Source organism: Choloepus didactylus, chromosome 21 (assembly GCF_015220235.1).
Source record: "Choloepus didactylus isolate mChoDid1 chromosome 21, mChoDid1.pri, whole genome shotgun sequence".
Lineage (NCBI taxonomy): Eukaryota > Metazoa > Chordata > Mammalia > Pilosa > Megalonychidae > Choloepus > Choloepus didactylus.
The window spans coordinates 47,294,190-47,320,944 of NC_051327.1; the positions used below are offsets into that span (position 1 = coordinate 47,294,190).

Consider the following 26,755-nt stretch of genomic DNA (forward strand, 5'->3'; position numbering starts at 1 on the left):
CAATATTTATCCTTTCATTTCTGGCTTATTTCACTCAGCATAATGTTCTCAAGGTTCATTCACCTAGTTGCATGCCTCTCAGCTTCATTCCATCTTGCTGCTGCTCAGTATTCGTTGTATGTATACACCACAGTTGGCCCTTCTGTTCATCAGTCGATGTACCCTTAGGCCACCTCCATCCATTGCAAATTATGAATAATGCTGCCATAAACACCAATGTGCAAATGTCTATTTGTGTTTCTGCTTTCAGTTCTTCCAAGTATATATCTGATGATGGGTTGCAGGATCATATGACAACCCTATACCCAGCCTTCTGTGGAACCACCACACTGCCCTCCAGAGGGGCTGCACCATTCTACTTCCCAACCAACAGTGAATAGGTATATATCTCTCTCTACATCTTCTCCAGCACTTGTATCTCTCTGTTTATTTTTTAAACAGTTTAATTCACACCCCATATAATCCATCCTGAGTGAACAATCACTGGCTCCCAGCATAGTCACATAGTTATACATTCACCACCACAATCTATATGAGAACATTTCCATTTCCTTTACAAATAAAGAAGAAGAGGAAAAAGGAATTAAACTATCAAGAACAAAAAAAATAACAATAAAAGGAGAAACAACAACGACAAGAATCCCATACCCCTCCTTTATATCCCCCTCTTATTGACATTTAGCTTTGGTATATTGCCTTTGTTACAGTTAATGGAAGAATATTAAAATGTTACTGTTAACAATAGACCCTAATTTGCATTGATTTTATTTTTTCCTTATACCAGTCCATTTTCAACACCCTACAATGGTGACATTCATTTGTTCTCCCTCATGTAAAAAATTTCTTATCTTTTTAAATTTAATCACCATCATTGTTCATTCTAGGTTTTGCTAAGACATGTAGTCCCAGTTTTAATCCTCTATCTATCTTTCTAGTATCATACGTGCCCCTAGCCTTCCTCTTTCAACCATACTCACACTCAGCTTTGTTCATTATACTTACGATATTGTGCTACCATCACATAGTATTGTGCTATCCACTTCTGGACTTTTACAATCCATCCTGTTGAACATTCTGTACTCCTTCAGCGTCAAATGCCCTACCCTCTTTCTACCTCCTGATAACCTGTGTTCTCAACTTTAACTCTCATAAGTTTGCTCATTATAGTTAGTTCATATCAGTGAGACCATATGGTATTCGTCCTTTTGTTTCTGGCTACTTTCACTCAACATAATGTCCTCAAGTTTCATCCACGTTGTTGTATGCGTCATGACTTGATTCTGTCTTACAGCTGTATAATATTCCATCGTATGTATATACCACAGTTTATTGATTCGTCCATTGATAGACATTTGGGCTGTTTTCCATCTCTTGGCAATCATGAATAATGCTGCTATAAACATTGGTTTACAAAGGTCCATTGGTGTCTTAGCTTTCAGTTCCTCTGAGTATATACCTAATAAAGGAATTGCCAGATCATATAGCATTCTATACTTAGCTTCCTAAGGAACTGCCACACTGCCTTCCAGAATGGCTGCACCATTCTACATTCCCACCAACAGTGAATAAGCGTACCTCTTTTTCCACATCCTCTCCAGCACTTGTAATTTTCTGGTTTTTTTTTCATAATGACCATTCTAGTAGGTGTGAGATGATATCTCATTATGATTTTGATTTGCATTTCCCTAATAGCTAGTGAAGTTGGGCATCTTTTCATATGTTTTTGAGCCATTTGTATTTCCTGTTCAGAAAAGTATCAGTCCATGTCTTTTGCCCATTTTTAAACTGGGTTGTTTGTCTTTTTGTTGTTGAATTGTATGATCTCTTTACAAATTCTGGATATTAAACTCTTATCTGATATGTGGTTTCCAAATTGTCCAGTTTGAATATATTGTGTCCCCCAAACGCCATTATCTTTGATGTAATATTGTGTGGGCAGACGTTATCAGGGTTGATTAGATTGTAATTCTTTGAGTGTTTCTTTGGAATGTGCCCCACCCAGCTGTGGGTAATGACTCTGATTGGATAATTTCCATGGAGGTGCTGCTCCACCCATTTGGGGTGGGTCTAAGTTGATCAGTGGAGCCATATGAATGAGCTAACATAACAGAAGGAACTCAGTGCAGCTGTGAGTGCTGTTTTAAAGAGGAGCTATAGCCAAGAGGGACACTTTGAAGAAAGCACAGGAGCTGCAGATGAGCGACATTTTGAAGATGGCCATTGGAAACAGACTATTGTTCTGGAGAAGCAAAGAGAGGACAAATACCCCAAGTGCAACTAAGAGTGACATTTTTAAGGAACTGCAACCTAGAGAGGAACATCCTGGGAGAAAGCCATTTTGAAACCAGAACTTTGGAGCAGATGCCAGCCATGTGCCTTCCCAGCTAACAGAGGTTTTCCAGACACCATTGACCATTCTCCAGTGAAGGTACCCTTTGTTGATGGACACTTTATGGCCTTAAGACTGTAACTGTGTAACCAAATAAACCCCCTTTTATAAAAGCTGATCCATCTCTGGTGTTTTGCATTCTGGCAGCATTAGCAAACTAAAACACAAATATTGCCTCCCATTGCATAGACTGCCTTTTTACTTTCCTGACAAGTCCTCTGATGTGAAAAAGCATTCAGTTTTGAGGAGATCCCATTTATTTATTTGGGCACTGCATTTTCAGTCCTGCAGCCAGCACTCCCCCGCCCCAGCCAGCCATTTGACTGCCCTCCAACAGCATTCTGCAGGAGAGCTCTGTGAGCCACCATCTACATGCAGGACAAATTCTGGGACAAGAATCCCTCAGGTCACCACCTGACAGATTGGCCCAGGCATAGATGCTCCCAGTATGTGCACAAAGGTTACTCTGCTTCCTCCTGAACTGGGACCAGGGATCTGTACTGGGATTGTGGGCAGGCTCAGTGCCAAGCCGGTGAGGGGGAGGGTAGAGGCCAGCCAGGAGATCCTACTGTTTTGTTTTGTTTTGATTTCTACTTAAAAAAAAAAAAAAAGTATTTGTGTGTTTGTGTGTTCTTTGAGAAGTTGTAGGTTTACAGAAAACTCATGCATTAAATATAGAGTTCCCATATACCACTCCATTATTAACACCTTGCATCCTACCCCTTTTAAGTACCTGTTTCTTGATTCAGAGCTTGCCCTGTTACTGCAGTCCTTCATTTTCTGGAGCTTTGAGAAAGATGTTTCTGCCTGTTCTTGCTGGTTGTTTAAAACTTCTACCTCAGTACTCGATTTTTAATCATATAGCTTGCTTAAATTGTCAAAGGCTTGAGTTATTTTTAAATCAGCTGTCATGTTACTTCTTTTTAACATGTGTATATATCAAAATCTGTTTTTCTGTATTGAAACTTTTTTTTAACTCCTTGCAGTGGGAACATAATTAGCCCTTTAGTGTGATTATTTCCTATTTGTTTGAATTAGCTCCCTCTCATGTGTTTTCGTATCCTTTTCCCTCTATTGGAAAATTTTAAACACCTTCTAATCAAAAAATTATTCCATTATTTTGCACACTCTGTAGGAATATCTAGTCCACTAGATAGTCAAAAATGCCTAAATGAAATTAAAAATTTTATTATATTATTTTTTTCCTTTGTGGGTACTGAAAATGATATTTTTATAATAGCCTGGGTCATTACAGTTGAAAGATAAGAAAAGGCCTTAATTTCAACATAAAAGAAGGGATTTAGGTATGATCCAGTGTCTTTAAATTTTAATTTGCCATATAAAAATTATGCCAGAAAAATGTTTTGGTTTATGCAAGATCAGGATTAATTTTCTCATGATTCAAATGTTCTCAATTTTTTACATTGATATTGTGAGTTAAGGAAACTATCATAGTTTCCGTATCTTGTTTAAAATTACGTATATATATATATATATATACATGTATTGATATTCAGCTAAGATAAATTATAATAGTGAATGTCTTTTGGATGGATATCATATTAAAAGGTTTAATTTTTTTTTAATTCAGTTTTATTGAAATATATTCACAAACCATACAGTCATCCATGGTATACAATCAACTGTTCACAGTATGATCATATAGTTATGCGTTCATCACCACAATCTATTTCTGAACATTTTCCTTACATCAGAAAGAATCAGAATAAGAATAAAAAATAAAAGTGAAAAGAGAATACCCAAACCATCCCCCCATCCCACCCTATTTGTCATTTAGTTTTTACTCCCATTTTTCTACTGATTTTTTTTTCAATTTTTTAACTTTGTTTATCAAAAAATTAAAAACAAGCAGGCAAACAACAAAAAAGGTTTAATTTTATGAAAGTTTTACAATGTTGCAAATCATAAGGATTTCAAATGTTAGCTAAAATTGTAATTTTCAGAACCTTAACAAATTTTAAGATCTTAGAGGAATTAAGTTAATTAACAAATAATCTTTAGTTGTCTGAACAGTTTCTATGTAAGAAACAAGTATAAAACATTGATCACTAAACATAATTTTTACCTGTATTTCTTAGAATGTCAATGGATTAACAAAATATGGAAGTGTTTTTGTGTATATTATAAATGTGTTTATTTTGCTACCCTAAATTTGTTAAAATGGAATTAAATGAATGCTCATATGCTCATAGAAAAAATAGCTAAGAAATTCTTTGTTTTCTATCCCCTAGTTTTCTCTTGTGTCTGGAAAAAAATAAGAGTCAGTTACTTTGGTTAAAGATGATAATTAATATGAACGATTGTACTAGGTATAATAATTACTGAGAAATACAGATATGTATACAAAATAATGGTTATGATTTTCCGTTTGTGTTTTAAGAAAGTTGTAATTTATCAAGATAGTAAAGTTAATACAATATATACATTTCAATTTAAAAACTGGTAAGTTAATTACATCTTAAAGCTTTAAACTTATTACCTATTTGTATATTTTTATAACTGTATATATTTATGCATACATATAAATACATATTCATAAATCCTTTACTGAAAATTATTGCATGAATAAACTATGAAAGGTGTGAAATTAGATTTGTGTCTTTTTTTTTCAGTAATGTGACTAAGTTATTTTATACCCAGATTAATAGCCATTTCTTTTAGTCACTGAAATATTGTTAATTCTTGGGCACTTTTTGACATACTCTTCAATAATTTTTTATGATCACTGACAATAGTATCAACTATTTACCACATCTAACAATGGATTTCCATGTTTCAAGACACAAATTTCACTTTCCTTGCCATCTGCCACCAAAAAAAAACAAGGACCCCATCCCTGGCACTAATTCCTTTTTTCTTTTTTAAAATTATTTTTTACAGCAGGTGTGGGTTTACAGAAAAATCATGCAGAAAGTACAGAGTACCCAATCCTCCCTGCCCCCATACACAGTTTTCCCTATTTTTAACATTTTTCATTATTTTGGTACATTTGCTACAATTGATGAACCAGTATTATTATAATTATGTTATCCATAGTTTTCATTAGGGTTCACTCTTTGTGTTGTACAGTTCTTTGATTTTTTTTAAATTTTTTATTGTGGTGACATATATACAACATAAAATTTCCCATTATAACCACTGTCAAGTACATAATTCAGTGGGGTTAATTACATTCACCATGTTGTGCCACCATCACCACCATCCATTACCAAAACTTTCCTACCACCCTGAACAGAAACTCTGTACCAATTAAGCTTTAACAGCCCATTACCCAACCCCATCCTACCCCTGATAACCTGTATTCTAATTTCTGGCTATGAATTTGTGTATTCTAATTATTTCCTATTATTGGGAGATCAAACAATATTTATCCTTTTGTGTCTGGCTTATTTCACTGAACATGATGTCTTCAAGTTTCATCCATGTTGTAACATGTATCAGAACTTCATTCCTTTTTGCAGCTGAATAATATTCCATTGTATGTATAGACTGCATTTTGTTGATCCATTCATCTTTTGATGGACTCTTGGGTTGCTTCCACCTTTGGCTATAGTGAATAGTGCTGCTATGAAACATCAATGTGCAAATACCTGTTTGAGTCTGGCTTTCAATTAGTTTGGGTGTATATACCCAAAAGTGGGATTGCCAGGTCATATGGTAGTTTATGTTTAACGTTTTGAGGAATTCCCAAACTGTTTTCCAGTGTGGCTGCACCGTTTTACATTTCCACCAACAATGCAGGGGTGTTCTTATTTCTCCACCTCCTTGCCAACACTTGTTATTTTCCATGTCTTTTAATAATAGCCATTCTGGTGAGTGTGAAGTAGTATCTCACTGTGGTTTTCACTTCCCTAATGGCTAGTGATGTTTAGAATCTTTTCATGTGCTTATTGGCCATTTGTATATCTTCTTTGGAGAAATGTCTGTTCAAGTCTTTTGCCCATGTTTAATTGGGTTATTTTTCTTTTGTTGTTGAGTTGTAGGATTTCTTTATATATTCTGTATATTAAGCCCTGATTGGATATATGGTCTCCAAATATTTTCTCCCATTCTATAGGTTGTCTTTTCATGTTCATGATAATGAACGTTGATGCGCCAGAGTTTTTAATTTTGATGAAGTCCAATTTATCTATTTTTCTTTTGTGGATCATGGTTTTAGTGTAAAGTCTCGGATTCATTGCCTCATACAAGGTCCTGAAGATGTTTCCCTATGCTTTCTTCTATGAATTTTATAGTTTTAGCTCTTTTTTAAAAAAATTAACTTTATTTATCAAATAAAAAAACATTTCCAAACCAAACAAAACAAAGCAATGGGAAAAACAAATATCCTGAAATAACAGTTTTAGTTCTTATATATAGGTCTTTGATCCATTTTCAGTTAATTTTTTTATATGGTGTGAGGTAGGGGGTCCAAATTCATTCTTTTGCACGTGAATATCCAGTTTTCCCAGCACCATTTGTTGAAGAACTATTCTTTCCCCCCTGAGTGAACTGGCACCCTTGTCAAAAATTAGTTAGCCATACTAAACCTGCTTACAATTGTGCCTAAGAGTCTCCCCCCGAGTGCGTCTTTGTTGCTCAGATGTGGGCCTCTCTAACTAAGCCACCTTGGCAGATGCTCTCACTGCCCTCCCCACTACGTGGGACCCGACTTCCAGGGATGTAAATCTCCTTGGCAACGTGGAATATGACTCCTGGGGATGAATCTGGACCCAGCATCATGGGATTGAGAACATCTTTTTGACCAAAAGGGGGATGTGAAATGAAACGAAATAAAGATTCAGTGGCTGAGAGATTTCAAATGGAGTTAAGAGGTCATTCTGGTGGACATTCTTACGTGCTATATAGATAATACTTTTTAGGTTTTAATACATTGGAATAGCTAGAAGTAAATGCCTGAAACTATCAAACTCCAACCCAGTAGTCTTGACTCTTGAGGATGATTGTAAAATAATGTTGCTTATAAGGGTGATGGTACAATTGTGAAAACCTTGTGGATCGCACTCCCTTTATCCAGTGTATGAATGGATGAGTAGAAAAATGGGGACAAAACCTAAATGAAAAATAGGGTTGGATGGGGGTGTGTGTGATTTGGGTGTTCTTTTTTATTTTCACTTTTTATTCTCATTCTGATTCTTTCTGGTGTTAAGGAAAATGTTCAAAAATAGATTGGGGTGAAGAATGCACAGCTATATGATGGTACTGTGAACAGCTGATTGTACACCATGGATGACTGCATGGTATGTGAATATGACTCAATAAAACTGAATTAAAAAAATTAGTTAGCTATAGATGTGTGGGTTTATTTCTGAACTCTCAGTTCTATTGTATTGGCGTATGTGTCTTTCTTTGTGCCAGTAACACGCTGTTTTGATTTCTGTAGCTTTGTAATAAGTTTTAACAGCGGGAAGTGTGAATCCTCTGACTTCTTCTTTTTCAAGATGGCTTTGGCTATTCAGGGCCCCTTAGTCTTCCATGTGAATTTGATCATTGGCTTTTCCATTTTTGCAAAGAAGGATGTTGTGATTCTTGTTTTATGTTTTAAAGCAGTTTCATGTTTACAGAAAAAGTGTACAGAAAGTACAGAGAGTTCTCATATTCCTACCCCTACAAACACACAGTTTCTCCTATTATTAACATTTTACATTACAGTGGTACATTTGTTACAACTGATGGACTGATATGGATACATTATTATTAACTAAAGTCCATAGTTTACATTAGGGGGTCACTCTTTGTGTGCAGTTCTGTGGGTTTTGACAAATGCTTAACGTCATGTATCCACCATTATGGTTTCAGACAGAATAGTTTAGCCCTAAAAATGCCCTGTGTGTCACCTTTTCATCCCTCCTCCCTTCCTCATGAATCTCTGGCAACCACTGATATATATATATATGTATATTTGTAAGTTTATGGAAAATCGTGCAGAAAGCACAAAGTTCCCATACACCCCCGCCCCCACTGTTGTGGTTTTGATAGAAATTGCATTGAATCTGTAAATTGCTTTAAGTAGGATTGCCATCTTAAATAATTTTTGAAAAGATTCTCTACTTGAAAACCTGTTGTTTCTTGCTATGTGTTTTTACAATGTTGCCTATAAAAATCTCTTTTCTTTAAATATGTATTGGTCGTATCCTGTCTCCTCTACAATTATTTTATTTTTAATGCAATTTAATTGAGATATATTCACATAACATACAGTCCTTCAAAGTGTACAGTTGTTCATAGTCGTGCATTGATCACCACAATCTACCTTTGAACATTTTCATTACTCCAAAACATAAAATAAAAATCAGAATAAAAAAGAACATCCAGTGTGTCATTTTAAGGTGGCTAGGGAGCGGCCCGGAGGAGCCGGCGGCGGCCGGAGGAGCGCGGGACCGAGCCGGCAGCCACGCCGCGCTGAGGGGGGCGCCGCGCAGCCGCCGCTGCCTCCCGGGTGGGCGCCCTTCGCCGTGGACGCCGGCGGCCCGGGACGAGGATTTCGTCGCCTTAAATGGCTTTGAACCAATGAAGCTGTATTCCCTTAAAAAGACGGACAACTCTTCGTGTGAACTATAGAGTTTGTGGACAGACATATATTGGGAAAAAAAATTGCTGGCCATCCTGATGCTTCCAGAAGGATCATATGCTTGTTGAAAAGGGTTCGTAGTGGTATAATGCACGCAGACTCCTCGGAGTTCCCTTAAGCTCTTAGAGGACCGCTTTGCCTTTTGAATCAGAGACTTGCAAAGTCCTATGAAGAATGGCCCTTGTGGACAAGCACAAAGTCAAGCGACAGCGATTGGACAGAATTTGCGGAGGTATCCGCCCCCAGGGCATGAGCGGCCCCCTGCACCCCCGGCCCCTGGTGGCGCTGCTCCACCGCAGAGACTGCACCGTGGAGATGCCCACCCTGAAGGACCTCGCCTCCGCGGCCGTCTGTGACGCGCAGGCCACGCGGGAGATCCACGAGAAGGTTTTAAACGAAGCCGTCTGCGCCGTGATGTACCACACCATCACCCTCACCAGGGAAGACCTGACGAAGTTCAAGGCCTTGAGAGTGACCGTGAGGATAGGCAGCGGCTACGATAACGTGGACATCAAGGCGGTGTGCAACGTCCCATCAGCAGCGGTAGAAGAGACTGCAGATTCCACCATCTGCAATATCCTCAACCTATACCCGCGGAGGATCTACACGCTGCAGGACTTGCTGTACCAGAGCGACTGCATCTCCTTGCACTGTAATCTCAATGAACATAACCACCACCTCTTCAATGACTTGACTATCAAGCAGATGAGGCAAGGGGCATTCCTACTGAACGTGGCCTGCGGTGGACTGGTGGATGAGAGAGCCGTAGCTCAAGTCCTCAAGGAAGGAAGGATCCGAGGGGCAGCTCTCTATGTGCACGAATTGGAGCCTTTTACCTTTGCGCAGGGCCCATTGAAAGATGCACCGAATCTAATCTGTACACCCCACACTGCTTGGTATAGTGAGCAAGCATCACTAGAGCTACTACTGAGATCTGCCGAGCAATCACAGGATGCATCCCGGAAAGCTTAAGGAATTCTTTGTTACCACAGCTCCTTGGTCAGTAATAGATCAGCAAGCAATTCATCCAGAGCTCAATGGTGCCACATACAGATACCCCCCCCCAGGCATCGTGGACTTGGCTCTGGGAGGCCTCCCTGCGGCCATGGAAGGGATCACCCCCGGAGGCATCCCGGTAACCCACAACGTCCCCACGGTGGCACATCCTTCCCAAGCTCCTTCTCCGAACCAGGTCACAAAACAAGGGGACAATCGAGAACACCCCAACGAGCAATAGCAGAGAAGGTCAAAAGGTAATCATTCAGATAAACCTGGGACCAAGAGACAGTGAAAAAATGATGAACTAAGAGAAAAGGAATTTGACGCAGTCTTTTTTAACTGATTCTGGACTTAATGCATCATTGACGTTGCAGTGTCAAAAGAGCTAGAAGCCCAGTCTTGGGAAAGCTGAAGTCATCTGCTTCCAAAAGCGCTGAAAGACTAGGACATGATCTATTAATGACCAACTTCTGTTATTGTGTGTTAAGTTTTTCATCTGTGCATCAAATCACAACAAATAAATAGATCTTTTTCCTTTAAAAAAAAAAAAAACGTCCAAAACATTCCATTACCCTCCTCCCCTCATTGTTCATTTACTTTTTTTTACACTCATTCATTGTTTTTTTAACTTTATCAAAAAATAAAAAAACAAGCAATTAAAAAAAAAACATTTCAAACAAAACCAAAACAAAGGAATAAGAAAAAACAAATAACCTAAAATAACTACATTGCTTCCAACATGCTCCTACCTTACCACAAGAAAATAAATAGACTATAACCCAGCAAAGGAATAAGAAAAACAAATAATCTAAAGTAACTACATTTCTGTGAACTTGTTCCTCCCATACCCCCCCCCCCCAGAAATTAACAAGCCAAAGTTAGTCTTGAGCATTCCCATAACACTAAGTTTACTCTCCATGACTCATCTGTTCTTATTAGATTATCATTCTCCCTTCACTATTTGCTGTCTATTGCTAGGTCCCCTACATTCTACAATATAAATCATTTATTTTACATTTTTCACAGTGTTCACATTAGTGGTAACATACAATATTTCTCTTTTTGTGCCTGGCTTATTTCACTTAGCATTATGTCTTCAAGGTTCATCCATGTCGTCATATGTTTCACGACATCGTTCCTTCTTACTGCTGTGTGGTATTCCATCGTGTGTATATACCACATTTTGTTTATTCACTCATCTGTTGAAGGACATTTGGGTTGTTTCCATCTCTTGGCAATTGTGAATATTGCTGCTATGAACATTGGCGTGCAGATATCTGTTCGTGTCACTGCTTTCATATCTTCCGGGTATATACCAAGAAGTGCAATTGCTGGATTGAAGGGTAACTCTGTATCTAGTTTTCTAAGGAACTGCCAGACTGTCTTCCAGAGTGGCTGTATCATTATACAGTCCCGCCAACAATGAATAAGAGTTCCAATTTCTCCACTTCCTCTCCAGCATTTGTAGTTTGTTTGTTTAATGGCAGCCAATCCAATTGGTGTGACTCTACAATTATTTTACATAGATTTTGCCTTCCCTAAATTCAGGCCTTCAAATTTAGGCTAATAAAACCATTAAGATATCTTTTAGGCCTGAACTATCTTTGGGTTTCCTAAAACAGCCATTAGGTAACACAAAGATCACCTCCTTCTCTCTGTAACAGGAATGACAATAGGAATAATTAGGTTTGTCTGGAATTCTTCAAAATTTAATTCAGAACTGTTATCACAGTTCTTTTATTTAGTAAAGTCATAATTAAAAAAAAAAACTAATAAATTAAAACCTATAGGTTGACTGGCTAGTGGGACAGCAGATGAGGGAAAAGACCCCTCATTTGAGGAAGAAAATGAAGACATTGGAGGAGGTGCAGAAGGTGGACAGGGTAAAGGAAGATACTTTTTTCTAAAGAATTATGGTGTATGATGTATGGATTTGGGGATGACCAGAATCCTTATATAGAGTCAGTGGATATTCTTGAACACATTGTCATAGAGTTCATCACTGAAATGACTCACAAGGCAATGTCAATTGGAAGACAAGGTCTTCTTCTTGATATCATCTTCTTGATTAGAAAGGACCCAAGGAAATTTGCTAGGGTTAAAGACTTACTATGAATGAAGAATTGAAATGAGCTAGGAAAGCATTTGATGGAGCAACTTATGGATCTTGATACTTTTTGTACTTTCTGAAGCTTCCTTATGTTCTGGGGCAACTACATTTAATAACTGCATATTTCCTAGAGTAAGGTCCCATGAAAATGAACATTGGAGAAGCACTCAGTTTTCAGCCTTAATTTTCATGTCTTCTATTTTAGAGTATTTAAGCCTTTAATTGCGTGCCTTTGTATTGCCATAATTGAATTACTTATTGGTCTGGTTTTAATGACCATAGGTAAGTTAAAGTACTTTGCAATTCATGTAATTCCTTCTGATTTTTTACTATCTAGATGATGGAGTATTTGTGTGTTATGTGTCTTTTTGGGGGGTAGTTTTGTTTTTTTTTTTTTTTAACATATTTGTTACTACTTGTTCATTGTGGAAATGTGTACTTGACTAAAACCGTATATGGCCATGGAAACCACTGGTAGTTACAGGTTGTGTGTGTATTTAGGTATGTTGTATTAAATTACTATTGCACTTAGCTTAAAATAAGGATTGAAATTGCATTTAAAGGGATCACTGAATGTTACTATCTGTGAAACTGACTATTTTGTTTGCTGCTGATTCACATTATCTATAAATCAGTACTTGGGAAAATTCTACTATCTTAACCTATTTATGCAGGGAATAAAGTATGAAAAAATTAACCAGAAAAAAACCAATAAATTGAAAATAGAGTTTATCATCCTAGGTTAATTACACATGATTAAAATGTGTTCATATAAATATCTGTCAATGATTGTATAGTTTTCAAGTAGCAAAAAAAAACATATTCAAGTTTAAGCACAAATACTGGTATGATAACTATCTACAAAAAGATCTGTTTCCAGGACTCACAAGGCCTTTTCCCTGTTTGTTCCTGAAAAGACAAAATAAGCACTGGCTCAGTTACATGAGGCTCATCAGAGGCCTACTGCTTATTTCAGTGTTTTGCTAGATCTAGAAGTCAAGGCATATCCACCTTGTCTAAGAGCTATAGCAATGTTAGCAATCATGTGTGAAGACTTTCTTTAATTTAGTTCTATGGTCTCTACTAAAAGTAATGATTCTCCACGCAGTAACTATTGACAGAAAACACTCAACACTGACATCTACAGGAATCTCTATAAAATGGACAGCAAATCAGAAGAACTTTTAGATGTTTTGGTATTATCTAAGGAGAGAGCCATAATCAAATTTAGCAAAAAATGCCTCTTGATATCACCCACAATAGCAGATATAAATGGACAAAATACTGAACCAACATTGGTGGGGTAACCGTACGGGTATTGCCAAGGATATTTCTAGTGCATGCCCTGCCTTGACAATCCCAGCAAGGCTATTAGTAGATCATGGACAAGAACCAAAGCCTCGAGGCCCCATGAACAGCTCCAAATGGGCTGAGTGTGTTCTGGGTTTTATTGTTTATTCTCAGGGAGGATTGAGGCGTTTTCTTGCCGGAGAGCTACAGGTGTAACAGTGGGGGGAGAATTACTTGATTTTTTTATTCCCAACTTGGAGTATCACAACTTATTTCTCTAGCAACAGGAACACCTATGTCACTGGTACCATAATTTAAAATGAAACAAAACTTTATATAGCTTGAGAAAAAATAAAGAGAACTAAAGATATTTGAAAACTCATAATTGACAAAGCTCTCAGAAACCCAATGAGATCACTTCCTGCCAGGACTCACATGTTATCTCCTTCCTAGTTAATACCCATGAGTTGGGGAATTATGGAATTGCTTCCAGTCCTAGACTTGGCCCAATTAAACACCTGCATGATTAGTTACTTCAGGAAATGCCTATAATGCCTCCCCATTTTTCACCCATAGATGCAAACTGCATTTTCAAAGCATCCACCTGAACAGCCTTTGCATTATCTCAATCCTGGAGATTTGGTCTTCTGGAAAAGAACCAGAAAAAAACTACTCTTGCTCCTTGATGAAAAGGACCTTCAGAGATAATTGATACAACAATAAAACTCAAAAGTGTTGCTACTTGGATTCATGTTTCCCAATGAAAAAGACATACATCACTTTCTCCTGATTACTTTTTGTCTATTCCATTGGGAGACATCAAACTCAGGATTCCTAGGAATTCTCCAGAAGCTGCTGACTACAGAAAGCTTCCATTCAAGGTGATAGAACAAGCTGTGAACTGCAAAAGTGGAAACTTTCTGTCCCAGAAAATGGAACAAGATTAATTTTTTGTTTCTTCTGTACCCTTTATCATACCCTTTGCTCTACTACTGATCTTGACTGTTATTATCTTAATACCTTCTTTAAGGGTATTAAGAGACTAAGACTTTTCTTAATATGATCTTTTTTAAATATCCATTCTGTACTTTTGATTCCCTATGATCTTCTTTTGCTACTCAAAAAAAAAAAAAAAAAAATCTTGCTTTTTTCCCCCAATTGCTCTGAATTTAACCAATTGCTGGATCTGTTGTTCCCAACCTAATCCTGCTAACAAAAATTTAATAGCTTTAAACACTTCAAAGGGCAACTTTCCTTCTATAGGTCCTTTCTGGTACTTAAATTTTCCTCACGTAATTAATCCCAAACTCGGTCTTGTAAAAATTGGACCTGAAAAAAAAATACTTCTGCTGAGGTCATGATAACTCTATCAGTAAAACCTAGCCCATCAGGAATGAGAAGTAATGTTGGGGCTATCCTTGCTACGATAGTCAGTTTGTTCTCTTCAGAGACACTCACTTTTCAGGAATTGTGCAACTTCACTTAAGGAATTGGCCCACCTTAAAAATCCCCAAATTGGCTACTCCGATTGTGATAAATGATGCTTATACTCCCAATGCAGACTCTGCTCTGCTAGAAACCTACTTTTTATGCAGACATTAGGTTTACACTTGCCAGCTGCATAGTAACTCATTTTGTGTATTCAGGGAAATGTTAGAGTCTTTCAGATATCTAAAATTACCACTCCTCTAGTGGATCATCTTTTCCTAAGAATGACACCCAGAAATCTCTAAAGCGAGGCAAGAATAGACTACTCAGGAAAACTCACAGGAGGGATAACTGTGACTCCCTTATCATGCATACTTCCAAGCTAAACTTCCCAGAGTAGGACAGGACTACCGGAGGAGATAATTCAAAATGTGACCCTGAGCCCAGCAGACATACTAAATGACAAAACCTCTACTCAGAAGTCCAACAAAAAATTTCAATTTAAGTTCAATAAATTTCAATAACTTTAATTTCAATTAATTTGCAAGGGGAAATTTATGCTTTCGCAAACACTTCTTGCTGTGCCTATATAAATACAACAGAATATCTGTGACTATACTAAAAGAAAAAAGTCATGTGGATCTCTAAAAGAGACAAAGCTAGACTTTGGGATATGTTTCAGTACCTGGGTTTGGCAATCTATGACTCTGTGTTCAGGGCCTATTATAAGGATTAATAACCATTTTTTTTCTGGTAATTTCCTGTGATGCAGTTGGCTGATACATGATACTGTGCTATTGTTCATGCAACCAATGAAATGTCAGAAGATTTGCAAATTCAACCTGCAACAAAAAAGAGGAGAGCTAACCTTAGTTCAACTGTAAACCACATTCTCTGGACTATCTCCTGATGGGCAAAATATTGGACAATGGTGTGAAGATGGATAATAGATTAAAGTCCTGAGACCTGAAAATCCAAAAGAATCCACAAGAAAACTGGTAGAGCTAATAAACAAATAGAGCCAAGGAGCAGGGTACAAGAGTAACACTCAAAAACTAGTTGTGTTTCTATACACCAGTAATGAAAAGGCTGGGAAGGAAATTAAGAAAACAATTCTACTTACAATAGCATCTAGAAGAATAAAATATCCACTGAAAATTATAAAACACTGCTAAAAGAAATTAAGGAATGCCTAAATAAAAGGCAAGAAATCTGTATTCATGGATTGGAAGACTTAATATTGCTAAGCAATCTACAGATTCGGTGAAATCCCAATCAAAATTCCAGAAGCCTTTTTTTTTTTTTTTTGCAGAAATGGAAAAGCCAGTCCTCAAATTCATACAGAATTGCAAGGGACCCCAAATAGCCAAAACAATCTTGAAAAAGAAGAAAAAAGCTGGAGGACACAGACTTTCTGATTTTAAAACTTACTATGAAGCTACAGTAATCAAAACACTGGCATAAGGATGGAAATATAGATAAATGGAATAGAATTGAGAGTACAAAAATAAGCCCACATACTTGCAGCCCATTAATTTTTGACAAGGGGGGGGGCATGTATATGCAACGGGGATAAAATAGTCTCTTCAACAAATGGTCTGGGAAAACTCGATGTCCACATGCAGAATAAATAAGTATGGACCCCTACATCACAACATACAAAAAAATTAATTCCAAATGGGTTAATGGCCTAAATGTAGGCGCTAAAACCATAAAACTCTTAGGAGAAAGCATAAGGGAGGAGAATTATGGGAAGATGGTAGAATAGGAGTGCTGGGAATTGATCCCTCCACCAAAACAACTGTTAAAGTAGTAGAAACTGAATCAACTATTTTAAAATTCTGAACACTTGCGACATCCATGGAAGAGCATAATGAAGGGGCTGGTAAATTAAGGTAAATATTTGTTAGTTTCACCTTCTGTGTAGTGGCTACACCCCCCATCCACCAACTTCATGGCAGAAAGCTGTGGGGAGTGCAGACCAGGCTTCTGATGTGGCTTGCTGGTGCCATGGTGGGACCTCCAAAACCCTGGAAAGTGTGATCTGACTGCTGATCACAGCTTCTGATCAACTGCTTTTGATCGCTGGGGGGCCAGCATGGAGAGTGACCATTGTTTCAATGCCTCTCAGGCAAAAGAGGCAGAGGAGTATCTCTTTTTTTCTTTTTTTTCTTTTTCTTTTTCCTTTCCCCATTTGGGGGCAAAAATAGGGTGGAAAGGTCACAATCTGACAGCTTCAGCCCTCATTAAGGAAAAAAAAATCAATCCCAGAGGAGAGGAAGAATTAGATTTCCAGAGTTACAACAATGCAATACTCAGAAGTCCAAGTTATAAAAAAAAAAAAAAATTTACAAAATGTGCAAAGAAACAGAAAAGTATGGCCTGCTTTCAGGGAAAAAAAAAACAAAAACAAAAACAAAAAACTTGACAGAAGCCATCCCTGGGGATATTCATGCATTGGCAGTATTAGTCAAAGATGTTAATCAACTGTCTTAAATATGTCCAATGAGTAAATGTAGTTTGAAGTTGTATGTACCCCAGAAAAACATTTTCTTAAAGTTAATCCATCCCTGTGGGTGTAAACCCATTGTAAGTAGGACCCTTTGATGAGGCTAATTCAGTTGAGGTATGACCCACCTCATTCAGGATGGTCTTAATCCTACTCCTAGGGTCCTTATAAATGGAATGAATACAGAGAGAGAGAGGGAGAAAGCCACAGAAGGAAAAAATGAAAGCCGTAAAACCCAGAAGAGAAGTGGAAGACCAGCAGTTGTCACCACAAGCCTTGCCAAGTGGCAGAGGGGCAAAGGATTGCTGACATCTGTTCTTCAGGAAGAAAACAGCACCTTGATGATACATTGATTTAGACCCTTTCCTGGCTTCAAACTGTAAGCTAATAAATTCCCATTGTTCAAGCCAACCCATTTGGTACCTGCTTTTAGTAGCCTAGGATACTAAAACAGTAATATGGACAAAGAACTAGAGGAAATTAGGAAAATGTTATAGAAACAAAATAACAAAGACAGAAAGTATTAAAAGGAATCAAACCAAGATTTTGGACTTGAAAAGTACAATAATTGAAATAAAAAAATCACTAAAGGATTCAGCAGCAGACATGAGCAAGCAAAAGAAAGGATCAGTGAACTTGAAGACAGCACAATTGAAATTATCTAGTGGGAACAGCAGAAAGAAAGAAGAATGAAGAAAAATAGCAGAACCTGAGGGGCCTGTGTGACAGCATCAAGTGTACCAACGTATAAATCTCTTGTACCAGAAGGAAAAAGAGAGAAAGTGTTTGAAAACATAATGGCTAAACTGATGAAAGACATTAATATACACCTCCACGAAACTGAAGGAACACGAAGTACGATAAATTAAAAAGAGACCCACACTGAGAGATATTATAGTGAAATTAACAAAATCCAAAGACAATTTTTAAAATAGCAAGAGAGAAGTGACTTGTCACGTATGAGGAATCCTCAATAAGATTATCATCGGCTTTCTCATCAGAAATCATGGAGGCCAGAAGGCAGTGGGATGATGACATATTTAAAGTCCTTAAAGAAAAAAACTGTTGATCAAGAATTCTATATCCAGTAAAATTATCCTAAAGACAAAGGAGAACTTAAGACATTTGTAGATAAGCTAAACCTGAAGGAGTTCATTACCAAAAGATCAGCTTACAAGAAATGCTAAAAGGAGTACTTCAAGGCTGAAATAAAAGGATACTAGACACTAACTTGAAGCCATAAGAAGAAATAAAGAACATCAGTAAAGGTACTACAGGTACTATACAGGTAAATATAAAATTCTTTATTCTTGTACTTTTGATTTATAACTGCTTTTTTACCCACCATATGACTTAAAAAACAAATGTGTAAAACAATAATTAAAAATCCAAGCATATTCAGATGTGGCCCTCTCTCTCTCTAACTGAGCCATCTCGACAGGTGAACTTGCTGCCCTCCCCCCTACGTGGGACCCAACTCCCAGGGTTGTAAATCTCCCTGGCAATGCAGAATATGACTCCCGGGGAGGAATGTGGACCCGGCATCGTGGGACTGAGAGTATCTTCTTGACCAAAAGGGGGATGCAAAATGAGACGAAATAGTTTCAGTGGCTGAGAGATTTCAAATGGAGTCGAGAGGTCACTCTGGTGGACATTCTTATGCACTATATAGGTAACATCTCTTAGGTTTTAAATGTATTGGAATAGCTAGAAGTAAATACCTGAAACTACTAAACTCCAACCTAGCAGTCTGGACTCCTGAAGACAATTATATAATAACGTAGATTACAAGGGGTGACAGTGTGATTGTGAAGACCTTGTGGATCACACCCCCTTTATCTAGTGTATGGATGAGTAGAAAAATGGGGATAAAAACTAAAGGACAAATGGGGTGGGATAGGGGGATGATTTGGGTGTTCTTTTTTCACTTTTATTTTTTATTCTTGTTCTGGTTCTTTCTGATGTAAGGAAAATGTTCAGAGATAGATTGTGGTGATGAACGCATAACTATGTTATCATACTGTGGACAGTGGATTGTGTACCATGGATGATTGTATGGTGTGTGAATGTATTTCAATAAAACTGAATTTAATAAAAAAAAGATCCGAGCATATAATGTGTAAAGATGTAATCTGAGCCAATATCATTATAAAATGAGAGGGACAGAGAAGTATAGGAATAGAGATATGCATACTACCAAAACTAAGTTGGTATTATTCAAACTAGGTTGTTATTAGTTGAAGATCTTAATTGTAAACACAAAGATAACCATTAAGAAAATAACTAAAAAATATAGGAAAAAAGGAAAGAAGAAAGGGGTAAAAAAGCAACTAAACATACATAAAAGCTAGAAATGGAGTAATTAAGGAACAAACATACAAGACATACAGAAAACAAATAGCTAAGTGGGAGAACTAAATCCTTCCTTTTCAGTTATTACCTTAAATGTAAGTGGATTAAACTCTGCTATTAAAAGACAGAGATTGACATTTTGAATGAAAAACCATGATCCATGTTTCTATATACCATTTACAAGAGACTTACTTTAGATAAAAAGACACAAAGAATTTGAAAGTTAAAGGATGGAAAAAGTTATTCAATGCAATTAGTAACCAAAAGATGCCCAGGGTGAATATATTAGTGCCAGAAGAAAATAGGCTTTAAGTCAAAAAAGTTACAAGAGACAAATAAGGACACTATATATTGGTAAAAGGTTAAATTAAGCAAGAAGATATAAGAACTATAAGCATATATGCACCTAACAACACAGTCCCAAAGTATATGAAGTGAAAATGGACACAATTGAAGGGAGAAATAGGTAGTTCTACAGTAATATTTGGATACTTCAGTACACCACTTTCACTAATTGATAGAACATCTAGACACAAGATCAATAAGGACATAGAGGAATCAAACAACACTATAAACCAATTGCACCTATAAAGAACACTCTCTCTACTCAACAATAGCCGAGTACACATTATTCTCAAACTTACAGGGATTATTCTCCTGGGTAGACCATATCTTACCCACAAATCGAGTCCTCATAAATTTAAAAAGATTGAAGCCATATAAACTATCTTATTGGACCACAACAGAATGAAGTGAGAAATGAATAACAAAGGACAACTGGAAAATTTACAAATTGTGCAAGTTAAACAACACACTTTTAAACAACCAGTGGTCAAAGAAGAAATCATAAAGGAAATTAGAAAATATCTTGAAATGAATGAAAATGAAAACAAAACTTTTGGGATGCAGCAAAGGCAGTGATCAGAGGAAAAATTATAGGTCTAAATGTCTACATTAAAAAGAGAATGGTCACTAATCAATAACCTAACTTAACACCTGAAGGAAATAGAAAACGATAAGCAAACTAAACCCATAGTTAGCAGAGGAAAGGAACTAGTAAAGATCAGAGCAAAGATAAATGAAATAGAGAACACAGAAAAATAAAGAGAATCAACAAAACTAAACGTTGTTTTCTTAAAAAAGATTAATAAATTTGACAAACATTTAGCCAGACTGGCAAAGGAAAAAAAAGGTGAGAACACAAATATTAAAATTAGGAATGAAAGTGGGGCCCTAACGACCACCTCACAGAAATAAAAAGGACTGTAAGAGATGTTCCGGTTTGCTAATGCTGCCATTATGCAAAATACCAGAAATGGCTTGGCTTTCATAAAGGGGGTTTATCTGGTTACAAAGCTAAGTCTGAAGCCCATGAAAATGTCCAAATTAAGGCATCAACACAAGTATATCTTCACCGAAGGAAGGCCAATGGTGTCTGGAAAATCTGTTAGCTGGGAAGGCACGCGGCTGGCATCTGCTAATCCCGTGTTGTGTTCCAGCTCCTTTCTCTGCTCCTGTGCATTCTTTAAAATGTTGCTCTTGGGGTGTTTTGTCCTCTCTTAGCTTCTCCGGAGCAAAGTGTCAGCAAAAGTCTGCTTTCAATCGCTGTCTCCAAAATGTCTCTCTTGGCTTGTAGCAGCAAGCTCCTTCTATCTGAGCTCTTATAGGGCCCCAGTAAACTAATCAAGACCCATGCTGAATGGGCGGGACCACACCTCCATGGAAACAACCTAATCCAAAGATTCCAACCTAATCAACTAATCAACACTAATATGTCTGCCCCACAAGATTGCATCAAAGGACATGGCATTTTGGGGGACATGATACATCCAAACTGGCACAAGAGAATAGTATTAACAATAGTACGCCAACAAATGAGATAATAACCTAGATGAATGGACAAATTCCCAGAAACACACAAATTACGAAAATTGATTCAACAAAAAATAGAAAATTTCAATAGACCTAAAACACGGAAAGAGATGGAATCGGTAATAAAAAACCTCTGAATGAAGAAAAGTCCAGGACTGATGGCTCCACTGTTAAACTCTACCAAACATTTAAAGAAAAATTAACACCAATTCTTCTTAAACTATTCCAAAACATAGAAGAGAGGGAATAACTTCCTAACTCATTCCCAGCATTACCCTATGTGGTGACTTGGAGGTATGTGTATCCCAGAAAAACATGTTGTTAAGCTTAATTCATTCCTCTGGGATGAACCCTTGTAAATAGGACCTTTTGATGAGAATACTTCAATTACAGTGTAGCCCAGCTAAATCAGGGTGGGTCTAATCCTATTACTGAAGGCCTTATAAGGAAGGTCACAGAGAGAGAAAGCCACAGGGAGCAGCCAGAAACTGAAGTCAGAAGAGAAAGGAGAAGCCAGGAGAGGCCGCCATGTACATTGACATGTGACAGAAAAGTCAAGGACCAAGGATTGTCGGCAGCCAGCCCCAGAATGCCACAGTCTTCTGGGAAAAAGCATCACCTTGATTGACACCTTGATTTTGGACTTCTCCTAGCTTCAAAGCCATGAAACAAAAAATTCCCACTGTTTAAGCTAAACTTTTGTGTGGTATTTGTTTTAGCAGCTAGGAAACTAAAACATGTATTTGACCACAGTAAGTTTTTTTAAGGGAAAAGTTAGGGGAACATCTTCAAGACCTTGGATTTGGCAATATTCTTAGATAAAACACCAAAAGCATGAGCAACAAAAGAGTAAATAGATAAATTGGATTTCGTCAAAATTAAAAACTTTTGTGTATCAATGGACATTATCAAGAAAGTGAAAAGAAAACATACAGAATAGGAGGCAATAGTTGCAAATCATATCTGATAAGGGTTTAATATCCAGAATATAAGGAATTCCTAAAACTAAACAACAGAAAGACAAACAACCCTATTTAAAAATAAGAAAAGACTTGAATAGATTCTTCAAAGAGATACAAATTCAGCCATAAAAAGGAATGAAGTTCTGATACATCTACAACATGGATGAAATGAAAACATTATGCTAAGTGAAAGAAGCCTAACACACAAGGACAAATAATGTCTGATTCCACTTATATGAAATATCTAGAATAGGCAAATTCATAAAGATGGAAATTTAATTAGGGTTTACCAGGGGCCAGGAGTAGGTGTGAATGGAGAGTTATTTCTTAATGGGTACAGATTTTTTGCATGGGGTGACAAAAAAATTTTTGGTAATGGTTGGTGGTATGGTAATTAACACCACTGAACTGTAGGCTTAAAAATGTCAGATTGGAATATTTGTGTTATATATATGTTACTACTATAAAAAATTGAATTAAAAAAAATGTCCCAAGGCATGACTTCATTTGTCCTTGGTGAAAAGGGGAGACTGAGAAAGAGGAAGTAACCCCCGGCAGCCAGTAGCTGTCATCCAAGCCTTGGGGTTGATAGGAGCTGATGTGACACAAGTAGACTGTCTTTTTCTCTCGACGAACATAAAGAGTAAATATTTATCAGACAAGGTCCACATCATACAAGGCCACTCTGTGACTGCTATAGAGCAAGACAAATTAAAACCACTCTATAATCATGTCTGAACACAGACAAGAACAAGAACATTGTCCAAACCATAGAAATGACCAAATATCCCTCATCTTGGCTAATATAAATATCAGAAGCATTCTCTGCTTCTTCATCAATTATAGCCTCAGTTATACTCCATTCCTCCCATCATTTAGATAAAAATTACAATACCCAATGAAAATCCCATTCCTTGAATCCCTTCCCAGAGTCACCTAACACAAGCCCAGATCCTAAATTAAGTCATTTCCAACACCCTCTTACTATGATTCCCCATATTGTGTGACCTCCCTCATAGCAACGAGTCAGTAAACCCAACTTTATTCATTTATAAATAAAGTTTTTGGTGGTCTTTGGTGAGAAGGCTTTGACACTGGAAATTTGACTTTTTTTTACGTGGAATATCCTGATTTTTTAAAAGTTGTCTCAGAAAAAAATTAAATACTCTTAAAATCAGACAAAAGAGGACTTTGGATTAGATTTGGCTTGAGTGGTACCAGTTTGCAACATTTCAGTTTTATCTTTCTTCCAGATGTGAAGGCTAATACTGTTATGGGCTGTTAGCAGCTGTTAAGCCCCCAAGCTGAGCCAGGGGTAGAACCCATACTTCCACATGGACTACTTCTTTAACGTTCTTTTCTCCTAAGTCATTCAGAACCCTCTGAACTCTATTCATTCTGTGCCATTTGCAGGATCATCTGCTGCATCTTTGACTATAAAGGAGGTCAAATTTCTGTTTTACAGGGTGATGTTGATGTATACCCATTCCCTTCTGATTGTGAGCCTGTAGCCATGGGAACTGTGATCAAGTATACAATAACACCTCCATGAACAAATCCTCAGGGAACAACGTTTCTTTTAACGAAGCTGGCCTGACCACAGAGGAATCTGGAGGACATTCTGGGCTTCTCAGCGTTGCACCGGCTCCTGCCTTTAAGCTGGCCCTGGAGGAGGAGAAAGTGGACCTGTCTCAGGTATGGGCTTCTGACTGGGACCTGGGATTTGGGCCAGGTAGAGAAAAGGTTGTGGGGGAAGATTCTCCCAGGCCTGCTTCCCCTGAGGAGAAAGCAGCAGAAGGGCCCTGTATGTCAGTTTCCACGGTCTCTAAGAGCTTTGCTAGTTCTGTAAGTGTATGAATCTAGCCTAGAGTATAGCAGGAGTTCCAGCATCACATGGGATGTTATCTAGAAGGTCTTTAAGAATTCTTCCAGCCCTGGAATCATAGGAACAAGGAATTCAATTCTATGATATCTGCTTTGGCCTGTGAAGTTGGGAGGGATCAAGAAAAGCTTTAGGTTACACAATGGAGCTTGTACTCCTCTAACCCACTTTCCTTCCTGTATCCCTGCCATTTCCCACATCATATGTCCTCCATTCTGTTCTCCAAAAAGTCAGAGACTTTTGTCTTCCTCTGACTGCCTGAAGTGGGCTCTGGGCACCCTTATGCCAACCAAACCCCTTTTCTGTATCCTCTGCTCTGTAGGCCAAGGTTTCTGCCTTGGTTTCCCTGCCTGATGACACAATTTCCTGGGATTGGAACTAGTCCTGATCCCCTGGCTCCCCAGACTCCCCTGGCCAATGCTGGCCCCTAGAGTCAGAACCAGCTTGTAGTGCCTAGAGGAAACTGCTCACTCAGAATCCCCATTCTGAATAAAGCCACTGCCAGGAACCTCTCTCTGTCTGCCTCTTATGTCTTCTATGGATCTTAACAACAGCCTGAATCAAGCTGCTTGGAACAGAGTCCAGTCAGCCGTGGCCTCATCCATCAAGAAGTGGCTCTGTTGCAGGATTGGGACCCCTGTCCAGGCCTCCAGTCCCAGTCTTGTCCCTTTCCTCACCAGACTATACTCCTGAGATCCCAGCCTGTGTCTCTGGCCAACCTGCCCATTTTGAAAAAAATGGCCAAAAATGATTAGAGAGAGAGAGAGCTAGGGAGAGAGAGACAGAAAGACAAACAGAGGCTCCTAAAAAGATTAGAGAGAGAAACAGATAGACATAAGATAGAAATAGAGAGGTAGATATAGAAATAGAGACAGATAGAGAGAGAGAGACAGAAAAACAGATCAAACAGAGGCTCCAAAAAAGATCTGAGATGTTTCTACCTGTAGCATGATGGAGGGCTGAAGTTCTTCTCTCCATAACCGTCCAGTATCCATCTTTGAGGCTTGTTTTATTATTTAAAAATTTTAATTATTATTGAAAATATAAAGTGCATGATAAAAAACTCAAATGGTAATAGAGTATACAGTGTAAAATAAGATCCCCCAGCCACCCACCCTGACCCCTAACACTCCAGTTCTCCTCTCTAGAGGCAACCACTGTTCTAAGTTTCTTATTTATCTTTCCAGAACATTGTATGCATATATAAACCTGTATGTATCGAATTCTCTCCATTTTGTAAAACACAAATACAAGCATATAATACGTTTTCCTACATTATACTGTTTCCACTTGATATATCTTGGAGTATGTACCACATCTGTGCATGTAGAGAGGTCTCATTCTATTTAGGAGCTGTAGAGATTTCTATTATTGATAAAACATAATTTAAGGCCCTACAGCTGGGATAGTGAGGTTGTTTCTGGTATTTTGCTATTATACACAATGATGTCATGACCTTTGTATTGTTTCTTGGAACACATGTGTGATAAATTCTTAAAAGTGGAATTGCTGATATTTTCATTTGTCCTTCAGAGAGCTTGCATCAGTTTACACTCCCATCAACAGTGTGAGTGGGCCTGTTTCCCCACACCCTCACCACCACAGCATATTTGCAGACTTTTAAATCTTGATGTGGCTTTATTAATTAATTCATCATTAGTGTATTCTATGCCAGGCTGGCACTGAGCACAAAGGTTGTAGAGATGAATCAGACAAATCCAGACCCTTGACCTCACAATCTGGACGTGCAAACTGTAAATTGTGATACAATCTGGAAAATGCAACAAGGTACACAGATGTAGCACAAAAGGGGTTCATTTCTCCTGTGTGGGGGAGGGCATTGGTGGGGCTGGTTCATAGTCTGTGAAGACTTAGTGAAGAACCTGATGTCTGAGGTCAGCTTTGAAGGATTCATTTATTTAACAAGCAAGTGTCGGGTGTCTACTATGTGTCAGGTACTGTTCTGGGTTATTAGGATTCATCAGCTAACAGAGATTCCTGTCCTCAAGAAGCTTACATTCCAGTGAGGGAGCAGTCAATCAACAGTAGACCTAATAAATAACAAATTATACAATATGGAAGAAGGTGATGGACACCACAGAGAAATAGAAAGCAAAGTAAGGGATCAGGAGTGCCAATGGGGTCTGTCTTATTAATGCACTATGATGTCTTCAAGATTCATTCATGTAGTGGCATGTATCAGAATTTCATTCCTTTTTTTCTAAATTGCTAATGTGACTTTTTAAAAAACTTTTATTAGAGAAGTTGTAGGCTTACAGAAAAACCATGCAGAAAAAAGAGTTCCTATTTAAACCACCCCATACATACAGTTTTCGCTATTATTAACATTTTGCATTAGTGTGATATCTT

The 26,755-nt window shown here is 37.7% G+C and overlaps 2 pseudogenes; both read left to right on the top strand.

The window, feature by feature from the left end:
- Positions 1 to 9,155: 9,155 nt before the first annotated feature.
- On the top strand, positions 9,156 to 10,218 carry LOC119517971 (annotated as a pseudogene).
- Positions 10,219 to 11,646: 1,428 nt separating this feature from the next.
- LOC119517284 lies at positions 11,647 to 12,151 on the top strand (annotated as a pseudogene).
- Positions 12,152 to 26,755: the final 14,604 nt, after the last annotated feature.